The 26,965-nt window shown below is 37.0% G+C and overlaps 1 protein-coding gene and 1 non-coding gene across 2 annotated transcripts in view; both read left to right on the top strand.

Annotated features, from left to right (window-relative positions):
* The window catches only part of LOC112046562 (myosin heavy chain, non-muscle), a 97,983-nt gene that overhangs the window by 21,660 nt on the left and 49,358 nt on the right, over positions 1-26,965 (top strand). The gene's annotated exons all lie outside the window — the stretch shown is intronic.
* LOC112046567 (5S ribosomal RNA) lies at positions 15,487-15,605 on the top strand. The gene has a single exon (XR_002886896.1). It is a non-coding gene; the product is annotated as a 5S ribosomal RNA (ribosomal RNA).

Raw genomic sequence — 26,965 nt, forward strand, 5'->3', positions numbered from 1 at the left:
AGAGTGCATAGTAAACGTGTCCGAGCCACTATTGCATCACGGTTACACACCGTTTTACGTTGTCTAGACGGCAAACCTTCTACTTCCCCTTTCGGCATTACCGAAAGCTTATGACCAGCCATAACCACTTGCTCAATATCTTGTACTTTATTGTGGCCGTTAAATACGCGATATATTAAGGTCGAAACGGATTTTAAAACGACAGGATCAATAAAGTTCGCATCAATTTAAATAAACCGTCAAGGTTTCGTTATGTATGCACATCCTTTGTCTGATTACATTGGGCACCAAGATGTTTAACTTAGCTTGAGGTTATTAATGCTCATGAACTTTTACTCGCACAATTTTGTTGAAGACGGTAAATATAAATATCAATGTTTAATGGAAGTTATATCATTTTGTTGAAGTAAACGTTATAAAATGTTCAGTGGAAGTCATAACATTTGGAAATAATCTAAAAACATTCATATACATTATCAGTTTCCTTGTAACCATTTTTTTGTCATTTAATAATCACAATAAAATGTATAAAAGTAAACGGTTGAATAGAGAGTCTTGTGGGGTTCTTATATGAGGACTTCATTAGCTCAAGCCTAAACAGATCTTTAACTTATTTTCATGATGTTTTTGATTTATGAGGAAGCATAATTTATTCGTAAGCTTCAATGTGCGAGTCCTACTCGCATTTATCCGTTTATTTCCTTTAGACGTACGGAACCCAAAAAATAAGTTTGTCAATTTGCGGCGTAAGGTAAATAATAACTAATATAGCAATGGCTTCATAATTCGGGTCTTTGAAAACAGTCGACATAGTGTATTGCTCAATCAACTTGAAATGTATGATTTCTGTCAGACGAGAACGTTAATGATCACAACACACTTTTTTACCGTTCCATTATTCGCATTTATTATATGGCGAGCTCCTTATAAGCTGTTTTTATGATGACCACATTTGGCACATACATAACATAGTGGACCGAGAACCTGAGACAGCCAGACACACCTCATTTTAGGGAGGCTGAAAGTTTGTCCGCCTGTGCTCCTACCGTCTGTCGCGTATACTTCACATATGCAAAAATTAAAGTTACAGTTTTAATTTTTTGTTTATAAATCATAAAAAATACGTAATATAATGTAATTCAAGATTTTTTATATTCAACCCCTAAAGTGGTGAAATAGGGGTCGAAAGTTTACATTGATTTCCACGCGGAAGAAGTAGCAGGCGTCCGCTAGTATACATATAAAACGATATTTTTAAATATTGACCTTGGCATAATATGAGAAACCATGTCCCCAGTCGCCAGTAGCTACGCGACAAGCCTTCAAATAACACCGTTGATTCTTTTTTTTAAATAAGAACATCAAAGGAGTCTAGTGAAAGGTTGCTACGAATTTCTGCCGGCTAGATACACAAATCCTCATAATATCTAAAAAACTTACTCTTGGATATTTGAGGGTCTGGAGTCTAGAAACCTGCTACCTGCCACAGTCACAACAGTTCAAACTCTATAATAAGCTACCGTACTTACTTATAGTGTTGAATACTGTACTTACCTATGTTGTTGGCCATAGTCTATGGCAGAGTGTAAGAGTGTATGTAAGAGCCATATATGGCGCACATTCTGCCTTCCTAAAATGTGGTAAGTCTGGCTATGTCAGGCTGTCGGTCTAGAGCTGTCGCGTAAGAGAGAGGCAACGAGCCAGTCGATCAGATTCTGCACAACTGGTATTTTGTAGGATCACGACTTTTGTACGCAACACCCACGCTAATATTGTTTGAGTTCTCGGTACGGTAACATTTTGTGTTCACTTGCGAGTGTGTTTTGTAGAAGGGATTGTAGTTTTGGCCCACCACGCTGCGGCATTGCGAGTTGGCGGGTGATAATATTTGATATTGTTTCGATAGCTATCAGATGTTAATGACAATGACCAGCAGTTGACGTATGTTAGTTGACATGTACGAAATTGAGATTTTATGTGACAAATATCATCCTGACAACCCTTCGTGGATATCAGACAGTAGGTAGATTACAATTATCAGTCGATTTGATGTTTATTTTAATAGGTTGTTAATAAAACCAAATTAGTGAATATTCAGGATTGACGGTTTAACGTAGTCGCGGCACGGGGGTGTAAAATTAGCAACTTCTTAACCCCAGACAGAAAATTTCTAAGAAGAAGGAAAATCTCATCATTTTATAGCGCGGCCCAGAACTCCCCAGAACTCGAGTCCAGGGGTGTGATTCCACTATTTTATACTCGTCGATGTAACATTCGCCTATGACAACTTTTATTAGAATTTGAACTTTATTTTTATAGGATGTCAAAAATATTTTTTGCCAATTTGGCATCAAGTTACCATGGAAATGAGCGATGTCACAACACTGTAACTCTACAGAATGCAGCGGCAGGATTTCGATATCCTTTAAGATCATCGGCCAACCACTGAACTTATCGAAGCGGTTGTAGATGTCTGTTATAATAGATATATTACTTAATTGACTTGTTATATTACAATTTAGCTCCAATATACAGCTCCTTGTGTTTTTATAATTAATTGAACGTATGAAACCAGATACAAGCACTCAGTGTATCATTATTATTAAATGGTTTGATACGGCGTCCGATGACTGGTCTTTTTAATTAAGTAGGTCTATGAGGTAATTCATTGTAAGGAGTCGAATCAATGGAAGTTCTTTGTGACTCTGTATGGTGACTTTCTTCCTGAGTATAAAAAGTGTGTCATCGAGGGGTGGTGGTTCGATCCTCGCCCCGTTGGGTGTCGTACCCACTCCTAATACAGTCTTTCCCGACTAGTTGGAGGGGATTGGGAATATTGGTCATGTTTAAAAGATATGGCAAATATTCTTTTAAAAAAAATTCGCATTCAATTTTTAATTTTCGAAGCGTTAGCGTTTGTAGAAAGAGAATTGACGTGTTACATGGCTACAGGCTCAAGGGCAGTGCAATTATTTGACTACTTCTCTGGTTCAGCTAGCCCAAGCCCTCAACAATGAAGTTCGATTCCGGAAATACGTACCGCCAAGCGATTTGTTTTAACCATGTGTAAACAGTCAGATATATGGGTATAGAATAAACTTTGATCTCTATCAAGTAAGCCCGCTTTTAATATAAACGACATCTTCACCAACCTCTGTTAAAATAGCAATCAAGGGCTAACTTGTCGTTAAATAAAAAAAACTGCTAAAAAGCATTATATACTACTAGCGGATGCTCGCGACTTCGTCCGCTTAGAATTCAGTTTTTCACATATCTCGCGGGAACCATTTGTTTCCTATCCATCCTATGTGTCTATCTATTTAGAGTAAAATCTATATGCCCTCCAAATTTAAGCCAAATCTCTTCAGTAGCCACAGCGTAATGGAGGAACAAACATCCACACTTACACACATTTACACACACACTTGAACACAAACTTTCGCCTTTATAATATAAGTGTGATTTAATATTTGTTCCAATAATGATCGTAAAATATTCTCAGCTATGCAACATGCCAATGCAACGACCAGAGGCGTGTCAGCAAAAATGTCTGAACAATTTCAAGACTAACTACTTTGCTGACGCGTTTTTGGGTCAACTGTGTAACATACTAAACCCGCATGTATGGCGTGATACCGAACCGAACAGACATTCCTTACTGATTGTCCATATAAGTATACGTAATCTATATTATATATATGTAAAAAAATATATACAGGTTGTCCCGTAAATAACACTTCATACTCTACGCTTCTACAGGATGAAAGCTGGACATCAAGGCCTTGTTAAATAACGGAACATTATTGTTAGCCGAAATTTTGCGGTTTTTAAGTGATATTGATTTCTACAAAATGTAATAATTTTTACATTCAGAGAAATATTACAACTATATTTCTCTGAATGTGAATGTGTCGGGATTTTTTTACTGTTTTACGATTTTATACTGTATAATAAAACCTGGTGGTAAATAATTTAGCTAGAATGAGTAATACAGTTTTGTGTTAGTAAGTAAATTCGTTTCGTCTAAATGAAAAAATGCTGACATTTTCGGAATGGCTTGAGTTTTCAGAGGCTTCAATTCATAGACGCAAAAACGCACTGCTTTACCTTGAGGACGAATTACAAATCTGTATTGGATAATGGATGAGGAATTTTCCATTTTATATAATTTATAAGTATACTCGTAGAGCTTACCTTAGTACAACATTGTGCACGCCATTGGTAGAGATGTATACGGTAGAGTCCTAATGCACACATGTAAAACGAAAATACATGCACTTCTTGGTAATCTCCTCATTGTGAGAATCGAAAAATAAAATAACACAAGGTAATACCACGGACTGCATGCTCGTGCCAACATAAAGGCTTTTGATTCAAAGTCCTCTGAAAAGTGAAACATGTACGGGATACTATGAATAGGACATTCAAACGGCCGTCGTTTGTCACGGTATCACACCATTGTCCTATAAAAAGTCGCCATTATGCCGTGTATGGCTTAATTTGTCAAACAATCTATCAGCATGACTCGCCCCCATATGCGCACACCATATATGGTCACGTTTTAGCCGCCATATGTCAGATTGCTTGTACAACTGGCCGGAACGGTTCTACTGCATTAAGAAACCAAGCGATTATAACACTTAACGTTTATCATATTAAGCTCTATAATCCTGTGGGTGGTCTCCGCATTTTGTGAGTGCGTACAGGTGATAGCCAAGAAACCGCGTTACAGATGGTGCAGCATTGATTAACTGTAAACGGCTTTGGTCGGCAATCAGCATTCACATTCAGACCTTTGCCTTTTTGGGAATCTACAGACGTACCGACAAACTCTGAAATGTTTTACTGATTTGGGAGCTAAATCCATCTAACACAGAAACAGTTTGCTGTTGAAATTTTAGAATTTTGAAATAATTATTTAATAACCACGTTATGCTTAAAATCGCGCTTCTGCTTTTTATCTTCGTAATCTGCTACTTTTCTGATATTCTATTAGTCTGATATTCTACTAGTCTGTCTCACTTTTTAAATAACTCTAAAGTATTTAGCAGATGCAGTTATCATTTTATTTGGTAAAGTTATATAAGTACGTAGAGATGTTTCCACGCCAAGTCTTCCAATTCGAGAGCCACTTAAAGAAATTATTTGCCAACATAAGTCGGGAGTTGCAAGTCAGGATGTCTGTAGCCGCTGTTGGTTCGAGCACGGCTTGGAACTCGTTTGGTGCTTAAAAATCTTGTCGGCGACCTTACGAGAGATAAATGATTGGCGCCATTGTGATTTTCTGTAAAGTTTGCCGTGTTATGCAATTGGGTCACTTGGGATTGGCGATTTTCTGGTTTTGTATGCAAAGTGCAATAATTTTCGGCAATCATTCCACTGTAAGGTCAGGACATAAGGTCATGATATGGTTGATAGGCTTTAAAAATGCAAGATGCTCTTTTATGTGTTTAACGATGTCGCTTTGCTTATCTTTTTCATGTTTCTAAGAGGAAATAAGTCTTGCGATATAGCAGGGTGTGTTTGATGTGTGATTGTATTTGCACAATACAACTCATCAGGATTTTCAGATCTCCCTGACGGTACAACTGTGAATGTCTTTATTCCTGTAGAGCATTTTCTCTTTAAAGAAATCGTGATACAATCTGTAAGCGAACGGTATACTCTAATGGGTCTTACCAACCCTAAATGTAAAAACGAAGGGTCAACCTTTAAAATTTAAAGTACAATTTAAATTCAACAGTTAAGTACAGGCTTTCATCAAGCTTAGAAAGCGTTGCCTCTTGTATTCGTCGGTTTATTGAGGAGAATAACAAAATAAAGTAAAAACTAACTAACAATTAATTGCTTAGGTCATACCCAACGATGTTGCTGATATGCTAATATAAGGCCAATGACATTAAAAAAAAACTGGCATTAAATTACCAAGGTAACACGTTAAATGTGCCGTCACTACGGGTTTGTACGATATTACATAGTTTGCGATAAAAATAAAAACGTTCGCTAAGTTGCGTAACCCTGCAGAGCCTTAAAAGGGCACCGGTCGGACCTTCGCGAAGTGGGTCGGCTCGATACCATCTGGTCGCTGGACTCTGATGTAACGGCACATGCTGCGTAAGCGTGTACTACAATATCCTTAATTACTACGATCTACCCTCGTAATTTATAATAGCATGATAATACAATTTTGGTCTTAATTACTGGTATCATTAAGTAAAAAAAACGGCTAAGAAAGGTCCAAGATATCCTGCATTTTCCGTCATCTTGAAAAAGGGGTTGAATTCAGTTTTTTTTTACAATAACTCGGTTCTCCGATGAGATATGAAAATTTAGACTTATTGCTTTTTTGTTGCCCTTTATAAGCTCTACAATTAAGGTCCTTTACATTGTTTACCTATTGAGAATTTGTATATGTCATCATCATCATCATCATTACCAACCCATATTCGGCTCACTGCTGAGCTCGAGTCTCCTCTCAGAATGAGAGGGATTAGGCCAATAGTCCACCACGCTGGCCCAATGCGGATTGGCAGACTTCACACACGCAGAGAATTACGAAAATTCTCTGGTATGCAGGTTTCCTCACGATGTTTTCCTTCACCGTCTGAGATACGTGATATTTAATTTCTTATAAAATGCACACAACTGAAATTTTGGAGGTGCATGCCCCGGAACGGATCGAACCCACACCCTCCGGAATTGGAGGCAGAGGTCATATCCACTGGGCTATCACGGCTTTTGTATATGTATAATAAGATAAAGATAAGATAAATATACTTTATTTGCACACCACAAAGACAAAAACAAGTGAAATAAAAAACAAATTAGGAAAAGATCAGCATACAAAAGGCGGCCTAATCGCTAAGTAGCGATTTCCTTCAGGCAACCTTCGGTTTAGGAAAACTTAAGGACATCAGCAGGTGGCGTAAAACAAAAATAACCATAGTATTAGTAATACACATACAATAATAACTGGACTAAGAATATTTCCTACAAAAAAGCCCCAATAGGTCAATGGTAAAGCGGCCGGATTCGTATCATCGAGTGCCCCGAGTATGGTATTGATCCCCGTCAATTGGACTATTGTCATACCCACTCCTAACACAATCTTTTCCTGACTAGTTGGATGGGAATTTAAATATTGATTAAGATATGGAAAATTAAACGCTTATTTATATTACGCTAGAAAAAAATTCTATAATAATTTTATAGATGTCACTCCTTAAGCGAATGAATTATGAAATGATGGAAACATCTGAATCATTCCAGCAATTTATCATCTATCGGTTTAATTGACACACTGATATTATCTGTGGTTGTAATTTAATTAGCTATATTTGGCAGAGTATCCCATATATAGCGTATGTATCTTAATACATAAATCGAGTGTCTCGATTTATTGAGAGTCTGTTTTTACTCTTTCATTCCAGACCAGTGGTTAACCTATGGACCCTGGAATCAAGTGGTCCTGGTTCAGGTTAAGGAATATGAGAAATTCTCTATAGCAGTCTGTTTCTGCACCACGAATGCTCAGTTCCAAACCAGATTTAGAAACATACCCTTGTTCTTGGCGGGTATGAAATGCGAAGATATTTCCAAGTCTTCTGTGAGACTAGGACCACAAGGGCTGTTTGGGAATAGTATTGTGGCCTAACTTTATCAGTCTTGACGCCTCTGCAATCGTGTCTCTAAACAGCATATTATATCGTCCTTAAGTTTTGCTACTCGTAGTTTGTTTAAAAAGCAGATGGGAGGTAGAGTCTGCGATATTTGAGAAATCCATGTCTCCAGTCGCCATTCACTTAGCTTTGCGGCAACCCTTTGATACCGTTAATGTTTAACCTTTAGGGGTCTCTAATGAAGGGTTGTCTCGAAGGTAAGGATCTAGGAACTGAAGATTTCTCATGTTATTCCGTAGAAAACCCTTGAAATCTCCTATCTACCAAAGCCAACACGATCCAAACTACTTCATTGTTGTAGGTACTTAAGTACCTATCGTTGGAGTATGAGCTGACGAACTTTCAGCCTATGTATGTATGTCTCAAACAGTGAAGGAACAACATCGTGAGGACACCGACATACCTGAGAGTTTTCTGAATACTTTACGTGTGTGAAGTCTGCCAATCCGTATTAGGCAAGCGTGGTTGATTATTGGCCTAACCCTTCTCATTCTGCGAGAAGACTCGTGCTTAACAGTTAGCTGAAAATGGGTTGCTAATGATGATGATGTTTGGCTACCGTAGACTCTTCTTCAATAATATGAAAAAAACAACGTATCACAGTTAATCGTCGCGTGCAAGACATCGATACACTCGTCGCTTCCCATTTATAATTTACAATAGTTATGGTGATATGACATCACACGTTACGTTGTTATGTGCATTGATCTCGTTCCCAGCATTGTGGCGCGGGCACACGGTGCTTAGAATTTTTGTTCGTTACCATCACGCATTATCACTATCATCACATCGCTATCTAATTCCAGATCTATAGTTAGCTGAAGATTTATTATGTTTTAGTGAGTGAGAAATCTCTACCGCTACTAAATTAATATTCATATATTGTAAACGGTTGTAAGGTTTTAAATGTGCTCATAAAATTAGACAGTGAAGGTACAAATGTGCGCGGCATGATGCCTTGCCATTACAGAACACTATCTAAAAAAACATTTATTTTGAGAAGTGGCTGTTTTTTGTTTTTAGTTATAAAAACGCTATTAGTTTCTAGTTTAATATTAAGGATATTAATACATTGGAAATGGTATTTTCAAGTCCATTTTTTTTAATGACAGAATTATGATAACGAGTGTGTGCGAGGAACTCATTCGCGCAAGGCAGAGGTTAAGGCAAATCGGTTTGTAGTACCTAACTAAACTTTATGCGTGAACATGTAGGAATCATGTATAGAACATAAAACAATATAGAAACTGCGTGATCCAAACGACCTTCGTGTTAGACCGAGAATAGCCGGCGCGTCCGCAAACATGCTAATACGGACATTTCTTATGTGATCGGCGTAAGTTCCGAGAACAAAGGCTAAATTAATAGCACCCGCTTAGAATTTTAAAAAGGCTTCTTGGCTAATGGATGTTAATTGTAGATTTGATCATATAAGAAGACAAGACAAACACGAGAAAATAAATTAAAAGCTAAACCAGTAAAAATATTTAGCTCCACTTAAATCTAAACATTGACAAGTGTTGTAAAGAAATCCGCAATATCTTGAATAGTAAATCAAAAGACAAGTAACGAAAAATTCTTTCATGGGTACACAGTCAACATACGAGTTACTAACTAGCAGTTAACTGGAGAAGGAATTTTGGAAATTATATTTTTTAGGGAGAAAACAAGAGTAGAAAGTTTGTGTGAAAGTCCAAGTTCGGTTTAATTCGAAATTGGAATGCTTTTAAGTTGAATATACATACATTTACTATGGAGCACGCATCGTAATAATTTAGTAAAAGCAAATACTGTAAAAATAATAAAGCTTGTTATTGAAGCTTTACTACTCGTAGAGATGAGAAAATGTTTTTTGAAGTTTTTGACAATGGTAAATATTATTAAACTATGAATTTCAAATAACGTTTACTTTGAGATAATGAAAGTAAACGAAGTTATCCTAGAATAAGTACTGCACAGAAAAATTATCTCTGGTATAACTGTTATAATCAAGAATAGGATATAATTGAAATTGTACCTTACACTTAAGCTTTATAGAAAACCATACCTGTTGTAATGCGGGTTGGTGAACGAACTCTTATCAGTAATGATTATTGTCAAGGTGTTGGTGATAATGGCCTCACCGACCTCTTTAAGCGCACTTGAATTCTGGTGTACCATTTGGAAGGGAAATATTAACACTGTATTTAATATTATAATTTTGTTTTTCAGGTAAGTAGCTGTAAAACACAACATTGCCGCCTTAATTTTACTGGAAATGGGTGTAATTTGTAAGTCTGTAAGTTTTAAGTTTTATTATTTATAACAATTCAGACATTTAGATAATCTATGCATCAGATGACAAAAAATGAAATCTCAAATTGTAAAAATAGTATGTCTTTAATTACATATCGTCGGTCTAGATGTGATAGCCCGTAAGTGCAAGCTGATAAAAGAGACAAGAGACAATAAACATCTTTTAGGTATCACTAAAAGTCGTTTTATGCGACCAAAAACGTTTTTAATGTACGTACTACAAGATATTTACGGGCTACCACCGGAAAAACTGTTTGAAGCTTTCTGCATCAAAATTAATTTTTACCAAAAATTGTTAGGTATCACATCTAGACCGACGATAAAGAGTCTGTAATTTCGTGCAATTGTCGTTTTTTTAATTCCATTTGCAACATTTTCACAAAAAATGGTTTACATAAATTTCATTTTAACTCTATTTATGATTAATTGCTATTGGTATAAAACCATTTCCCCTTCATAGATTAGTAGGAGTTGACGCTTTTTGTTTTCCATTATCGTCCTCTATGGGGTATCGTCAGCCGGTCATTGTCGTCCGGCCAAGTGATACGGAACGGGTCGGAGGTTGACTTGTCTTGTCCGGCCTTTTTTGTTCTTTGTTTTCATTTTTTTCCACCGTCAGCTTAAAAAGGGTATGACGTAAGCGCATTTACGGGTCAAGCTCTCTCTTGAACGAACACAATGCCATCATTAACGTGTTACATTAGTTTTTTGGACCCCTACAATATCTTATGTACGCTGAAGTTTGCTTATTGTTTGGTTAAATATTTGCTTGTTTTATAATGTACTAGCAGACGTCTCGCGGTTTGCCGTACCCATAATTATAGGAATAAAACATAGCACCCGGGTATAGTGTAGCTTCCCAACAGTGACAGAATTTTTTAAATCGGTTAAATAGTTTCGGAGCCTCGTCAATGCAAACAAACAATCAAATTTGTCCTCTTTATAATATTAGTATAGATTTATTAGTACCGCTTATTCTTTTTATTTTTTTCGACGTCTTATTTGTCTGTGCTCTTTGTTCTCTCCTCATTGCAGAAAGTACTTTCGTATTAAGCTGAAGCACTCTCCTAATGGAACTGTCCAAATAGAAGATCCTAATATTTAAAACACATTAGTAGTTGTACATAATTATCATTACTTACAGTCAAGTAAAAGTTTTCCAGCCAAACATAACTTTATAGAGGGTACTAGAAGACGATTATGAGAATAGGTGTTCTTAGGAATTCAACAAGTTAGTAAACGATGGACATCTGTTAGTAAGGACATGTGATGCACAGGTCAAGCATTTAACGCAAAAGACATTTTGTAACGCTCACTTTAATGCTTAAAGCCAGTTTACCTTAAACTTACTCGTAATTGTGAAACTCTTACAAAAATGCCACACAACACCTTTTAGGATAACCCGATTGCTAAGATGGCATACATTTTAAGTGCTACGTTTACACGGTTATGTACTTTTTAGTGACTACTTACAGCGACTACAGTAATACTTTTCCAGAGCGATGCTGAAATCGTAAAACGGATTTTTTACATTTAATGCAATTTAAGTGGGATTTTCTGTTTGCGTATTGACACTTGATTGTGAATATGCTTTCTGCGGTGGCTTACGAAACATTTTCGTGGCTCATTCATTAGGTGACTGACCCACGTTAGAACACCGTGGGGTTTTAGTAGATTGAAGACTGACATAAACCTTCTTGCCTCTCCATGGTGAGGGGATATATACATACCTTATCCATGAGTATTTCCCCACGCAAAGAAGGCTTGATTGTGTATTTACCGTATTTTCATTAATGGGTCAGTAGCAGCGTTACTGAGGGAATTGGGCGAGCACAGAAGCTCAGCCAAAGTTGCGCTCAAGGACTAGAGGAAAGTCTAAGAAAGTCTCGTTTGAGACAGTTACCTTACCTTACGTTATAATACTTTGGATTTTTGGCATTATTAAGATCTGTCCTGAAGCTCCGTGTGGTTGGAAGCAACTTCCGAGTAATGTAACAAGTCGGGGATGGGTTTACTTTATATTTATGTTTTTATATTTTAATGTCCTGACCAATTAAATTTAAGACACCATATTTATTTCACAATATCAGATTGAGGTTTATAGTTACACCTTTAAGTGACACGAGTAACTTTCCATAAAATATTATAGACCTTAAGGTTTAGGAATAAGGCTTTAGGATTAGTGGCGATTATGATCTAGGTGGAGTTGTAACTTGGCACGTCAAGGACGTCTTTGGGCGTGCCTGTTGTTTTAATGATTTGGAGTTCCTTGTAGCAATTACCTAGGACTCGCTAAAGCTGCCTTTTGTTAGATAAATTTGACGTTTATTTTATTTCCCTATTTTCTTTCTTCCTTATTGATTAATTATGACAATCACTCCTCAGAAATTTTACAATAAAAAATGACACGCGTTTGCCTTAAAAGTAAAGTAATCATACTTTTATGTGTTCCTTGCCCAAACCGCAGGAAACGCTGCTGCAGTCCCAATAAGAAAGAAGAAGCCTACTAGTAAATACACACAGAAAATCTAAATAGAAACACTTGTTACTTTGCAGAAAACTATCATGAACAGTGATGATTGATTGATTTATTTTACTATTTTCCGGAAAAACCGAATCCCATCCTGGCCTGATACAAATCCTGTTGTATCGGAGGCTCGTTCTTTTCGATTGGCGAATAAAGAAAACTCTGTGTTTCACAGCTCGACCCAGGACCGTGTGATCAGAAATCACTAAGGCTAACGTAACACTCCGTAGACCCCCTTTAGTGGTTCATAAAAGGTTTTAAAAAGTAACGGTACAGGGTACAGATAACACACTCCAGCGTATTCGTGAGTGGTACGTCTTATCATTTCGGTGAGCCCCGTCGGAATCCTGTCGGCTCAATCTTGACCGGTTCTTCGACCAGTTCGACCCCGTGCCCCCCTCCCCACTACGGGACGCCCTCACAGAGCGAAGGTCGTCGCTCGCGCACGTACGAGTATACAGTGTGTGTGACAATATGGCAGTTTCGGTACCGGATGTTGGGCCGCGAATAAATTTTATTGATGGGCTGTATTGGTATTGGTTACATTTTTTCTTTTTTTCAATCCAATCGGGAAGAGTTTTGGCCCAGAACTGAAGGTCTGGTGTGCTCTCGGAGGTACATAGTCAATCAACTACCGAGAATTTCTAGAGAGTTTTAAAATATTATTTCTTTTAGTAATTCCATTAGTTGGTTGTGCCATTGCAATTGCTAACTAATTATAATTGCTCAAGGATCGTTATCAACTCTATACAAATAATATGCACGAAAAGGTCGTCCGAAGGTCACTGACCCGTGATCATTCCCTTATCTAACACTAATTGAATAACATGTCTGTATATAGTAATTAGTCGTAACGGAATATTGGGTGGCGCTGATTACGACTCATCGAGCAATTATTGTCACTACTGCTTTCGTAATTCAGGTCAAATTCCATTGGCAGTGTCGTGGTACCTTCGTCGAATGTTTTCCTTGTAACAATTGGGCTCTGTATGATTGATGTTGAATAATAGTTTATTTCTGTGTGTATAGAAACGAGTGTGAACTAACAATTAGGTCTTGTATAGAATCAATAACTCAAAGGTTAACCGAAATCCGAAAGGTCCTGTATCATCGCCGCCTTTCGCACTATTGTGTGTTGCCGTACCAATTTCTAGCGTAAACTGCAATAAATAGGTCGACTGACGACCCATATTCGGCTCACTGTCGAGCACGAGACTCCTCTCAGAATGAGAGGGGTTAGACTAATAGTCCTCCACGCTGGTCCTATGCGGATTGGTAGACACACAATATTTTTCCGTTACCGTTTGAGGCACGTGATATTTAATTTCTTATAATGCACACAACTGAAAAGTTGGAGGTACATGCCCCAGACCTACGGCCGCCGAATCTTTTTTTTTTGTTTATGAAATACTAGCGGACGCCCGCGACTTCGTCCGCGTGGAATTCAGTTTTTCAAAAATCCCGCGGGAACCATGGATTTTTCCGGGATGAAAAGTAGCCTATGTGTTAATCCAGAGTAAAATCTATTTCCATTCCAAATTTTAGCCAAATCGCTTCAGTAGCCGCAGCGCAAAAGAGGAATAAACATACTTACACACTTTCACACTTATACACTTACACACTAATTTTCGCCTTTATAATATTAGTGTGATAGTCTTGAGCTTGACTACAATTAAGCGTGATGGAAAGCATTAATGTAGTCTAACTTGGAGCACGCTTATCTAGAAGATGCCTGTTCTTTCTTGTTTTGAAGATGGCAGGGTAATTGTAATACGGTATTATCATTAGTTGTGATGCAATTGATTAGTTGGCTTGAGGCGTTAGTGTTATCAATTTACTAATACATCTAAATGCAAACTGTCCTTCTAGAACAGAAGAAGTATAAAGTATTCTAGTACGTGAGCCTACATATTTTATAGCTCAGTCAAATCGATAATGCTAATTCGAAATGGCATCTAAATGAGATTCAATTAATTCCGTCGGCACTTAACTACAATAATGGCTGATCTTGCCAATAGTATTGAAGGTTGTCTGTTATTGACTGGTTTCCAGTTTTAATACTCTACGTTAGGCTGTTTAGTTTCTATTTCGTAGGGCTGCCAATGTTCATTTACTAGGTAATTGTTTTAAATTCACAAGTTATAAATGTTTGAAATGTAGGCAATGGTACAGAAGAATGTTAAAGATATCATCTATATAAAGAAAAGGGTGGAACAATGGAAAATTTGAAGTACTATTAAAACAGATCATGGTTTTTTATATTTTTAAATTGAAAAAAACCGAATTCGTGAAAAATTAAAAAAAATTCAAACTACTTCAAAAACAGAAATATGTACCGTACCTATCCACTAAATTAAAAAGCGTAAAGTATTTTTCTGATTTCATCAATCAATTTGAAGCCGGTGCCAAGCCAGTGAGATTTTAAACAACTATTAGAAAGAATCGTGTATGAAAAAACAAAATCCTTATGATTTTTCAATTGACTAAAGGAATTTCTGACATATATCTTTGTTGTTAAATTGTTGATTGTTAATTCGACTTCTTACAAAAAGTAATAGCTATAAAATTTAATTTAAAAAAAAAGAACGTAATTCGTGTTGTGACAAGCGACAACCCTATTAGTACGGCAGTGGCAGGAGCTCCGCGGTGGGTAGCAGGAATATTACAATTGAATTATTGAAATGGCGCCAGCTTCTTATCGGATGGGGTCGAAACTCTGAATTGAATCCGCTTATAGGCTTGTCGGTTGCGTAGAGATGTCCAGATAGATCTCTGGGTAGACTGACAGTAAAATACACATATCCGCCTATCTACGGAGATATTGTAATCATCACTATCAGCCTATTTTAAAGACCCCCACAGGCCAGGTCTCCTTCGTTGTAATCGTTAGTAAGAGGATAAGCAGAACACAGTAACACTCCAGACTTATTTTACTCTGGCTGGTTACTATTGCCAAGGTTACTTAAACTACATTTTGATTTTATTGTCAACGTCCATACCATGTTGAATACACCGGTTCTCGTCCGATCACCGAAGTTAAGCAACATCGGGTGCGGTCAGTACTTGGATGTGTGACCGCTTGGGAAAACCGCGTGATGTTGGCCTTTTTCCCCTGGTGATGCCGCTGAGGTCCCATCAAAGAGCCTACGGTATTTATACAATCAGAAACAAGAATTGATATTTTCCGTAGTCAGGTTACAGTTTACTATATGCTAGTTTTTAATAAGTAATTATTTGAGGGAATGCGATTGATGCTTACTATTCGTCTAGACACTTCTCTGTCTACGCTAGAATGCCTATCAATTGACGTAAGCGTCATTCAATGTGTTCGTATCGTAATGATTTGGTGGAGCCCACCGCGTGTGCCTCGACTGCCTTCGCTCCGACATTCGCGCAGCCGTGACTCATAATAACGGTCTCATCGGCCGGTTTTTACGAACAAACACAATAACGATTGTGTCCTTAATGTTTTTTTAAATTTTGGCCGCTTCGAAAACCTTTTTAAACGCCTATCCGCGTTTCTTAATGTACATAACAGTAGATGGAACAAGGATCTTATGAGAGTGTAATGGAATTGCTGTAACAGAATAATAGTTTTACAGTCCTAGTCTCAAAGGAGACTAGATAGTCCTAGCTTTAGAGAGTCGTTCCGCCCATCACTACTTTCCAATTCCTTCGGGCCCCATCATACGATTCTTCTGTGCTCGCCTCGCCTCGCATTTAAGGTGGCACTTACACTATCAGAATAAGAGGAAATAAAGCAATATGGTTCACAGCAATATATTACTGACAATGCGTTGCCCTACGCCTGTCAAACTGCTACCATATGCGTCAGCAACACTGTACACACTACACATGCATCAGGGAGGACATGGAATATAAAAGAAACATGAAATATATTATGAATAAAAATGCCTATAGTGAGGATATCTTCAAGGCAAGAGTGAATGAGCACTTTCTAGGCAATCGTGTTCCACCGTAGGCTGCTTCTCCAAGGGTGATCCTGCTTCATATAACATAAAAATACCCAGTAGCCTAATATAACGTATAAAACATATTACAAATCTTTTGTTTTTAGTTTTTGAAAATTCTTAGCAAGAAGGGATCAAAAGCGATGTTGAGAGTTATTGTCTCTGAAAATATTTTTTATTCGGAATATTGTTTTCGCGTGGATGAGGGCATTGTTTAATGCAAATAAGCAGCAACAGCGGGGTCGACGACCGGAGGCGTTCAGGGTTGGTAACTGACAAAGATCTCAGGATATAATACTCAATTGGGTCCTATTCGTCATCAACCCATATTCGGCTCACTGCTGAGCTCGAGTCTCCTCTCAGAATGAGAGGGGTTAGGCCAATAGTCCACCACGCTGGCCCAATGCGGATTGGCAGACTTCACTATAATTAAGATAATTCTCTGGTATGTAGGTTTTCCTGACGATGTTTTCCTTCACCGTTTGAGACACGTGATATTCAATTTCTTAAAATGCACACAACTGAAAAGTTGGAGGTGCATGCCCCGGACCGGATTCGAACCCACACCCTCCGGAATCGGAGGCAGAGGTCATTTCCACTGGGCTATCACGGCTCTTCATTGGGTCCTAGAACCAGAACTAAATTTAACGAAAAAAAAATGTTCCTAAAAAACTTAATCTACTTTTCTATAAGAATATTTTTTATGCATCATATCAAAAGAAGGCCTTGTCAGCCTTGTCTTAGTTTCACTTAACTTATAGGTAAAGCCTTGGCTTAGTAAAAAGACATACTTATTAATTATAGCATCACTTTAAGCTAGACCTTTATAACAGACTCTAGCTTTACCTTAATGGCGTCCACGAATCCGCATTATACGCATCGGTCGCATCGCATCAAATGGATTTTAGTATTCTTTGTATAGAAAGTCATACAAGATGCGTCCACTGATCCGCATCGAACGGATTTTATCTACTGTAAAATTAAAAATCCGTTTGATGCGATGCGTTAAGATAGAGCTCGTCCTGGGAAGTAATAGTCTCATAGTTATTTAATTTTCATCGCCAAGTATTTCTTTCTTCTGTATTCCCGGTTTCGTCCTGAAAGTTTTTGTAATTTTGCTCTGTTATTGGCGACGGTTTTACACTCGCTAAGTGAAAAACCTTAGTAAAAATGATCTTATTGCGTTAACTTGAAAAAAAATAGAAGATGATTAGATGTCACACAAATACACATTTAAAACATACCAAAAGTCGAATTGAGAAAACGTGATCATGCTGAGATAATCTTTATATAAACTTGTAATTAAAACACACATTTAATGTAAACGTTATGATTCATGCGATTGCGACAATTTGACCCACATACCTGGTTGATGACCTAGTACAGCTGACAGCTGACGACTTGGTAGTTGGCGACATAGAATATTTAATATTAACCATTTTCGACCTAATGTATGGGTAATTTTAAATGGGTAGTAAAAGTAAAACACCTTTAAAAATATTGCTTATTTTTTCTCTATGAGCTGATGAACGATGCTTTTTTTGCATGTATTTGGGATGCAGCCTGCTAACCTGCATTTTAGCAGCGTGGTGGACTTAAGCTCTATATCTTCTCTTTTGTTTGGAGACAGGCCTGGCTCTGTAGTGGGTCGTTGAAATTGGCTAATAATGATTATTCAGGATTGCGGAAACACCGGTTTGTGGTGAATTTTCGATTGCTTTTTTTCCACGTCATTATAAGTATCTGCCTGTATTTCAGCTCAATCCGGTCAATGGTTTGAGCTGTGTTTTGATAGATCTGTAAGAAACAATAACCTTGACCTTTTATGATATACAGTTTTTGACGGCCTCCGTGGCGCAGTGGTATGCGCGGTGGATTTACATGACGGAGGTCCTGGATTCGATCACCGGCTGGGCCGATTGAGGTTTTCTTAATTGGTCCAAGTCTGGCTGGTGGGAGGCTTCGGCCGTGGCTAGTTACCACCCTACCGACAAAGTCGTATCGCCTAGCGATTTAGCGTTCCGGTACGATGTCCTGTAGAAACCGAAAGGAGCGTGGACTTTCATCCTCCTCCTAACAAGTTAGCCCACTTCCACCTTAGACTGCATCATCACTTACCATCAGGTGAGATTGAAGTCAAGGGCTAACTTGTAAAGAATAAAAAAAAAAAGATTTTACAATAATTTTCTGGATCGATATTAGTATTGTTTTTTGGTTGTTGGCATATTTCTTTTCACCGATTTTCCTTGCATTATTCACAACATATACAACTATTTTTGGTAACCCTTGTTACCGACTTCTGGAGGTCATTCACTCGTCTTCGCACAATAAACAATCGGCCAAAACTAAAATATTCTTACCAACTCAAATCATTCGAGATGGAAAGTTTAACTAATTTATACTACTTATCGGCTTGGATCATGTGATACCCACTACATTGCTAAGATCCTTTTATGAAAACGACACTTCTCGTACTGCCTCGTTGGTCCAGTGGTTACGCTATGGATTCAGAGGTCCTGGGTTCGAATTAATAAGTTCTAATCATTAGCAGCAGTTGAGTCGTGCTATGATTACACCTATGTGTATGTCTCGGAGAGCAATTTAAGCCGTCGGTAACCAGTCATTTAACGTATCCAGTCATTAAATCGTATAATCTAGGAGTCGGTTTGTCACTTAGATTAAGTCATCATTTGCTTGTGCCATCCTTTAGTAGGTAGGTATAGCTTTTAGATTTTTATTACTATTAAATAAAACAAAGACCTCCAACGCAACGATCGATTACGTTTAGCTGTGGTATCATTACAAAGAAATTACCGAAGCGGCCTTGGCTACGACAGTATTACGTATGTCTTTGTCTCGAGCCTCCGCAACGTCTCCATGTCTATTGCCTATTAACCTCGGCAGGTCCTTTGGAACGAGTCCAAATTGAGGTTTGTGTTACAAAGAACCTAAACAGGAATAATTCATACTTGAATACTAGTCATAAATGTTGTTTTTCTCGACGCGAATGCGAATAATTTCAACAGCTTGTTTTGGGTCGAATTCTAGGTCGGGTTTGAAGTTATTGGAAAATACCATTACAGCATTTTTTATAGTAGGGCAAGCAGAGGTGTGCATAAGGTTTTTGGCTAGGGTAGGCATTATACAAACAACCTGCATAATGAAAAAAATTTTCTACAATACAGGTTCGTAATGAGTCCTCAATGAAGGCAGTGCATTTTTACATCTATAATTTACTCTAACTAATCAACTACTACTACCCTCAGTAGTTGTAGTAGTAGATTGGGTGATTAAACCAATAGATAGCCAAACTGGATCATCATCATCATTACCATTATAAGCCGAATATGGGTACATATATTCAGCTCACTGTTTAGCAATAGTTCCCTCTCATATTGAGAATAAAGAAGGGTTAGGTTAAAAGTCCACCTAGCTGGCCCAATGCGGATTTATAGACTTCACACACGTAGAGAACTAAGAAAATATATACGGTCGAATTAAGAAACCTCTTACTTTTTTTAAAGCCAATTAAACATTCTCAGGTGTGCAGTTTTCCTCACAATATTTTTCCTTCATCGTTTGAGAAATTTGATGTTTAATTTCTTAAAATGCACATAGCACAAAAGTTGGAGGTGCATGCCCTGGGCCAAATTTGAACCTAAGTTAGCCCTTACGATCTCACCTGATGGTAAGTGATGATGCAATCTAAGATAGAAGCGGGCTAACTTGTTAGGATTAGGGTGAAATCTTTCGGTTTCTACACAACATCGTACGGTACGTCTTTGTCGGTAGGGTGGTAACTGGCCACATCCGAAGCCTCCTACCAGCCAGACCTGGACCAACTAAGAAAACCTCACTCGGCTCAGCCGGTGATTGAACCGAGGACCTCCGTCTTGTAAATCCACCGCGCATACCACTGTGCCACGGAGGCCGTCAAAAAAGCTATATTATAAAGGTTAAGTATAGGATCAACGAGGCAGCGACCTACTCGTAGATGAGAAAACAAATTAATTACGGGGAAGCATTGCTAACACGTTTCTTGCACGGTGTACGTACGCAAAACACCTTATTTCGGCATTATCGCACGATACGTAGAACTTTGTGCCAGTATTTATTGAGGTCGATGACTAACGAAGCTATTCGTGAATATTAGCACGTTAATGTACATTAAGCAGATAGCGTTATGGCGTTTATTATATTAATAACCAGTTTTTGTTTTGATGTGTTTTGTTTAATAGTAGGAGAGCTGGCAAGAATTTTTGGGTAGGTATTTGAGGCAAGCTGAAAACTTGTCCTGTACCTCTCCTATTATATCCCAATACGAAACTGCAGACCTGGCTGGTGAGTAGCGGGGCTAAATCAACCCCCAAATTTTTAAAAATATTTTTTTTTTTTATCCAAAAATATACTTGAGGCAATTTGCAATTTTTATATGTTGTAGTTTAATATTTATAGAATATAAAAAAAAATAAGCCAGACGATTCAGTCGGGGTTTTAACATTGCCAGGCGCGTTCAAAAATATTTTGCAAAAAAATATAAAAAATGTATTTGAGGCAACTTGAAATTTTAATAGAGTATTATTTATAACTAAAAAATAAGACTCTCAAAAAGACAGATCATTTCGGTGGGACTTTTTACCTGCCAGGTGATCTTATAAAGTAATGATTACAAAAATATAAAATTACAAAATCAGATTTATTGAAATAGAAAAATTATATACTAATAATACAGCTGCAGAATTATTATGAGTATACAAATATCAATGTAATTAATTCCCTGTCATATCAGAAAGAAATTGTCATTCTTCTTCTGTAGATGCTCCTTCATCAGAGCTATCAGAATCAACTTCAGATTCATCTGTGTCTAATTCGGATACCCCTGAATTATCTGCGAAAAGTAATATATATGGATTGATTAAATAAATCATAGTAATTAAAATACAGCAGTTAAAAAAAAAAACTATGTATACGCACCTGTAGTATCATTTCCAATATTATTTTGTTTATTGTTTTCATGAACAATAGCGTCGAATACTGATTGCGGCATACAATCTCCGTCGAACCAGTGGAAATGTAGCGTATCCTCATGAAGTGTCCATCCGTTTCTATTCGGTGTCAAACTGCTGGGGAATCGCAAATATGCATTTCGCCAAATACTCGTTATATATTGCGTTCTTAAAAGATGTTGTTGTAATTCAGCTTTGCACGGAGGTAAAGTAGAGGGATCACAATTTTTTAAAGTTTTTTTGAAAGGTTCATCTTCAGTGTTAGCTTTGTAAGTTACACAAAATTTTTGAAACCGTGCTGCATTTATATTTGATATATTTTTATATCCATAAATTTCACAAATAAATGCTTCCAAAATTGGCAAAATTTCTTCACGTGACCCGGTAATATGTGCAACTCCAAGATCTGTTAAAGCTTTTTGATAATTTTGATTTTTTATCAATATTTTATATGGCCTTATTTTTCCTTTTTGGAAAAATGATGGATTATAATCGCATCCTGTTAATGCATGAAAACCAGGTAAACTTGCACATAAAGATGGCCCTAATTCCATGTATAATTTTGTTACATTGATGTACCTTTTAGAGTTCCCAGTGCAATTTGTATGATATTGCATCCAATTTGTATGATAACCGTCTGTAAGGTTAGGAATCACTGGCAAAACAATATTATTATATTTTAATCCATGATGTTTACGGATCTCTAATACTTCGTGACTTTTTTTTAAAGTTTTCTCTACAAACGCAATCACTTTATCATCGTCTTTTTTGCAAATGACACAAACTAATTTTCCACTAGACATTTTAAAATAATTTAACTTATAAATCGTGTAGCACAAATATTAGAATACGACTGAGAATAACAACTCCGAAATTCCAACTAAAAATCACATGGTAGTATGGCTGTAGTAAGTCACGTGACCTCGCCAGAGCCAATAGTAACGCAGCTAGCAAGAACGCAGACAGCTGCCGATAAACGCTCTATCTCACTCTACAGTTTGTCTATAGCGCTTCGCACTCGCACCCATACAAAATTTGTTAGATCACCTGGCAGGTAAAAAGTCCCACCGAAATGATCTGTCTTTTTGAGAGTCTTATTTTTTAGTTATAAATAATACTCTATTAAAATTTCAAGTTGCCTCAAATACATTTTTTATATTTTTTTGCAAAATATTTTTGAACGCGCCTGGCAATGTTAAAACCCCGACTGAATCGTCTGGCTTATTTTTTTTTATATTCTATAAATATTAAACTACAACATATAAAAATTGCAAATTGCCTCAAGTATATTTTTGGATAAAAAAAAAAATATTTTTAAAAATTTGGGGGTTGATTTAGCCCCGCTACTCACCAGCCAGGTCTGCAGTTTCGCATTGGGATATAATAGGAGAGGTACAGGACAAGTTTTCAGCTTGCCTCAAATACCTACCCAAAAATTCTTACCAGCTCTTGGACTATAATAAATGTGTTTTTAATTAAACTGCGGTTAATTATGTAAATAATTTTCAGCTCTTGTTAACTTAGCGTTTAGGCGTCTATAAATAAAAGGCTCTTTTGTCGATTACTTGGAAAACCTGGACTATTGACTGAGAAAACGAATATTTTACTCGTAAACACAGAACAAAGTTGCATCCGCTAGAAGACGGCTAGAGTCTAGTCTACCGAACAAACGTACGCGTACAATATTTTCACTTCGGCACGTCCCACCGATCACAAATTTCATTATGCATTATGAAAAAAAAGTGAAGTCTATGCCGAGCGTTTAAAATTAAATGTCATCTACCTGCAGCAAAAGAAGTCATAGTGATTTTATTTCGAGTTAAACTAAGCGTATAATTTGCAAAATTTTTGTTAAACAAAAAAGTCGTAAACAAAGGAGTTTTGAGTTGATATAGTTGTTGATTTATTGTTAGTTGTATTCCATTAATCACAAAATTAAAATAATTTAATGGCTTGACTTCACAAAACATTTCTTTAGCAACCGATCGGACTCGGTCAAGCTTCGTTTTGATTTATGTGCACTTCTTCCCTGTCCCCTACCTTACCCTACTGTTTTTAGTCATAAATAATCTGGATACCAATTAGTAGTACAATAATAAAGTAGCCATGTCACTCTCCAATCTTACAACTATTTAAACTTAAAATCACGTCAATTCGTCGCTCCGTTTTGCCTTGAAAGACGGACAAACAAACAGACAGACAGATACACACACACACTTTCACACTTATAATTTTTGTATTATGGATAAGGTTCACCGAGGGAAATACGAGCCGCTCTTTATCTCCGTCGTGATTCAATCGGTGAGCTTCAATGTGATTTAAGGCCGTTGGATCGAGCTGAGTGTTTTTTTTTTATTTCGCTCGTACTTCGTAGATAGCGCACGGTGGCCGATGATGAATCAATCTGTGTGCGTTTAGGAGAAATGTGCGTAATTGCGGTCCGTGAGTCAATGTCTTGGAAAGACATTTACGGTTATGTTTTGCTTAATTAGTCAGTATGGCTTTTTTACAGCTTGTCCTATGCCACTGTGGTGTGTGCAGTGGTTTGCATAGGGCAACTGCTGGCCAATTCACTATTTTGGTCTTTGTCATCAACCTATTAAAATAACCATAGCTGGGCATTAACTCGTTAACCCGTTAATCGTTAATTAACGAAGTTAACATTTTGATTAACGGATTAACTTTTAAGTTCATTTATAAAAATGTTAACGGACACGTTAACTTCCGTTAATATGCAGAAGTCCGTTAATCGTTAATCTAATGCCTACTATTTACCGCGCGATGCGAAAAACAGGTTCAGAGAAGTAAGAAATGATGAATGTTTTTTTTCTTCAAAGAAATCAACAAATTACTATATTTATTTAACATATAGATAAAATCAACAAAAAACAAATTATGGCACTTTTCCCCAGTGCTCATCCTTATTTTTCCAATGGTGATCACATACAATGATATAAAAATGTAATGTTACACAGTCATGTTAACGGATTAACGATTAACGGTAACTTTCGTTAATTCTTCCGGAATGTAACTTTAACGTTTAACGAAGCTAACTTTTTCTGTAGCGGATTAACGATTAACGAAGTTAACTATTTGATTAACGGTGCCCAGCTATGAAAATAACCATCAAATCAATTGACAAACTGTCATTTACCGACTGTGTGATAACCACCAGTAAGCACCGGATGACATATTTACATCAAATCTCCATTTCGTATATGTCAACTTGCGTATGTCAAAGATAGTGACTAAGCCTGCTGAACCGTTCTGAAGACAGACGTCACTAAGTTGTTACCACCATTTTTTCATTAAAATATTTCAGGTGTTATAATCTATACTGATTTTGTAAAGCTGAAGAGTTTGTTTGTTTGAATGAACGCGCTAATCTCAGGAACTACTGGTCCGACTTGAAAAATTCTTTCAGTGTTAGACAGTCCATTTATCGAGGAAGGCTATAGGCTACATATTATCCCCGTATTCCTATGGGAACGGGAACCAAGCGGGTGAAACCGCGCGGCGTCAGCTAGTTACTTATGATACTCAATAGCTCGGTGGTTAGGAGGTGTACTATAAATCCTACACGTCCTAACTTCCACACCTAATGTTGTAGATTCGGTCCTTACGCTTAGCACAAGGCAAACATTAACTTTCTGGGTGCCCGTTAACGATCAAACATGTTTGTCAAACTTGACTTTTTTTTTTTTACAAAACGCTTTAAACAAAGCCGCAGATGGTCAAATTGTTTGACAAACTTGCTTAGTTTGAAGTTTACGGGGTCTCTGCAAACAAAAATTGTAAATGAAAGTTATTATAAAAATATTTTAAACGTCTTTAAAATCATTCAGCGTTCATTCGTCATCGAAAAATTCCAAATAAATTGTTTTTCGTTTTGTTGAGGTTTTAGGGGAAAGGCTGCCGACTGAATCATGCGCCGCGAATGCCTCCCTGCCCGGATGCATCGCCTCATGTGTGAGTCACACACTGCTTTGGAATACATTTTGCTAAAAAAAAATGACAATATGTGAAATTCTGCTTACATTGTTCTATTGACGATGGACAAATGCCGCATCGTTTTGGCCTGTTTGATTTTACTAGAGTAAACCAGTACGGCTGCGTTGTGATTAGTCCAACTTTTATTATATACTAGCTGACGCTGTGTGGTTTCACCAGTGTGGTTCCTGTTCCCGTAGGAATACGGGAATAATATATAGCCTATAGTCTTCCTCGATAAATGGGCTGTCTAACACTGAAAGAATTTTTCAAATATGACCAGTAGTTCCTGAGATTAGAGCGTTCAATCAAACAAACAAACTCTTCAGCTTTATAATATTAGTATAGATTATGTACTTAGTTCAATTCGCGAACTGTTCCAAATTGTGGATTTACAATCCAAAATACTTGGCTTTATTGTAGTAATTGTTCTAAACTTCTTTGTTTTTATGAATACAATAGGAAACTACATGCATACATTTTACATGTATCGAATAAGGTAGGTATAACATTTTTATTCCTTCCTATCTATTTGTGCTGTACAAAAATTGGACCAAATGCTTTTAACTCTTAAGATTTTTTTTAATTAATGGCAAGTTGACCCTTGACTGTTACCTTTACCTACCGCCTAACTAGCGCCTTTCTAACAACATTTTTAAAATTTTACTTATAAGATAATTAATTCGATCGTCTGCGGCTTTGCGTTTATTAAACATTGGTTAATGAAAATAATCATGTTTGACAAACAATTTTGTCAAACATGTTTAATCTCCCTAAGAACCCTGTTTGACAAGTATGATTTGACGAAAAGTTTAATCGTTTACGGTGTCCCTAAGACGTTACTCCTCCTTCATAAACTATATTATTATGGTGTTAATATCACTTTGTACGTTGAGCAATCGTACCTATTAAGAGCAACATTATTAAAGCCATCAACAGGGCATGTCGCACGGCTGAAATAGGGTTGCCGACTATACTGTTTTTCACTAAATTATACTTTAACTGTTGAACAAAAATGAAGTATACAAAATACTGTTTTCAGCATCAAAATTCAGGCACATTATTATCATTTTCAGTAATTAATGATAAGTGGCGGGAGGATAGAAATAGAGCCACTATCAATTTAATAAAATTGGGCTCCTCATTTATTTAAATTTTCGTATGAAGTTTTTAAAAAAATTGTAAATTAGTAAGTTGTGCGAGAAGCTCTAAAAATATATATATAAATAAATAAATAAAATACCGTTTGTTTTTTTTTTAAATACTGTTTAATAATCTTCATAGTCTGAATATACTTAATTTTTGGAAAATAGTTGGCAACCCTAGGCTGAAACGAAGTTACAATAATTAAATCCCACCCGTCGCAGTGTTGTCGTCGAACAATTTTCCAGTCTAATGCGGAGCTCCACGCTCCTATATCCCACTTTGGGTTTGAAACGTCGAGTAAAGCTGCCAGCTGTAGCCCAGTCAAATAAGGATTTCACCTCGGATTGAGAC

This window comes from Bicyclus anynana, chromosome 11 (genome assembly GCF_947172395.1).
Source record: "Bicyclus anynana chromosome 11, ilBicAnyn1.1, whole genome shotgun sequence".
Taxonomy (NCBI): Eukaryota; Metazoa; Arthropoda; class Insecta; order Lepidoptera; family Nymphalidae; genus Bicyclus; species Bicyclus anynana.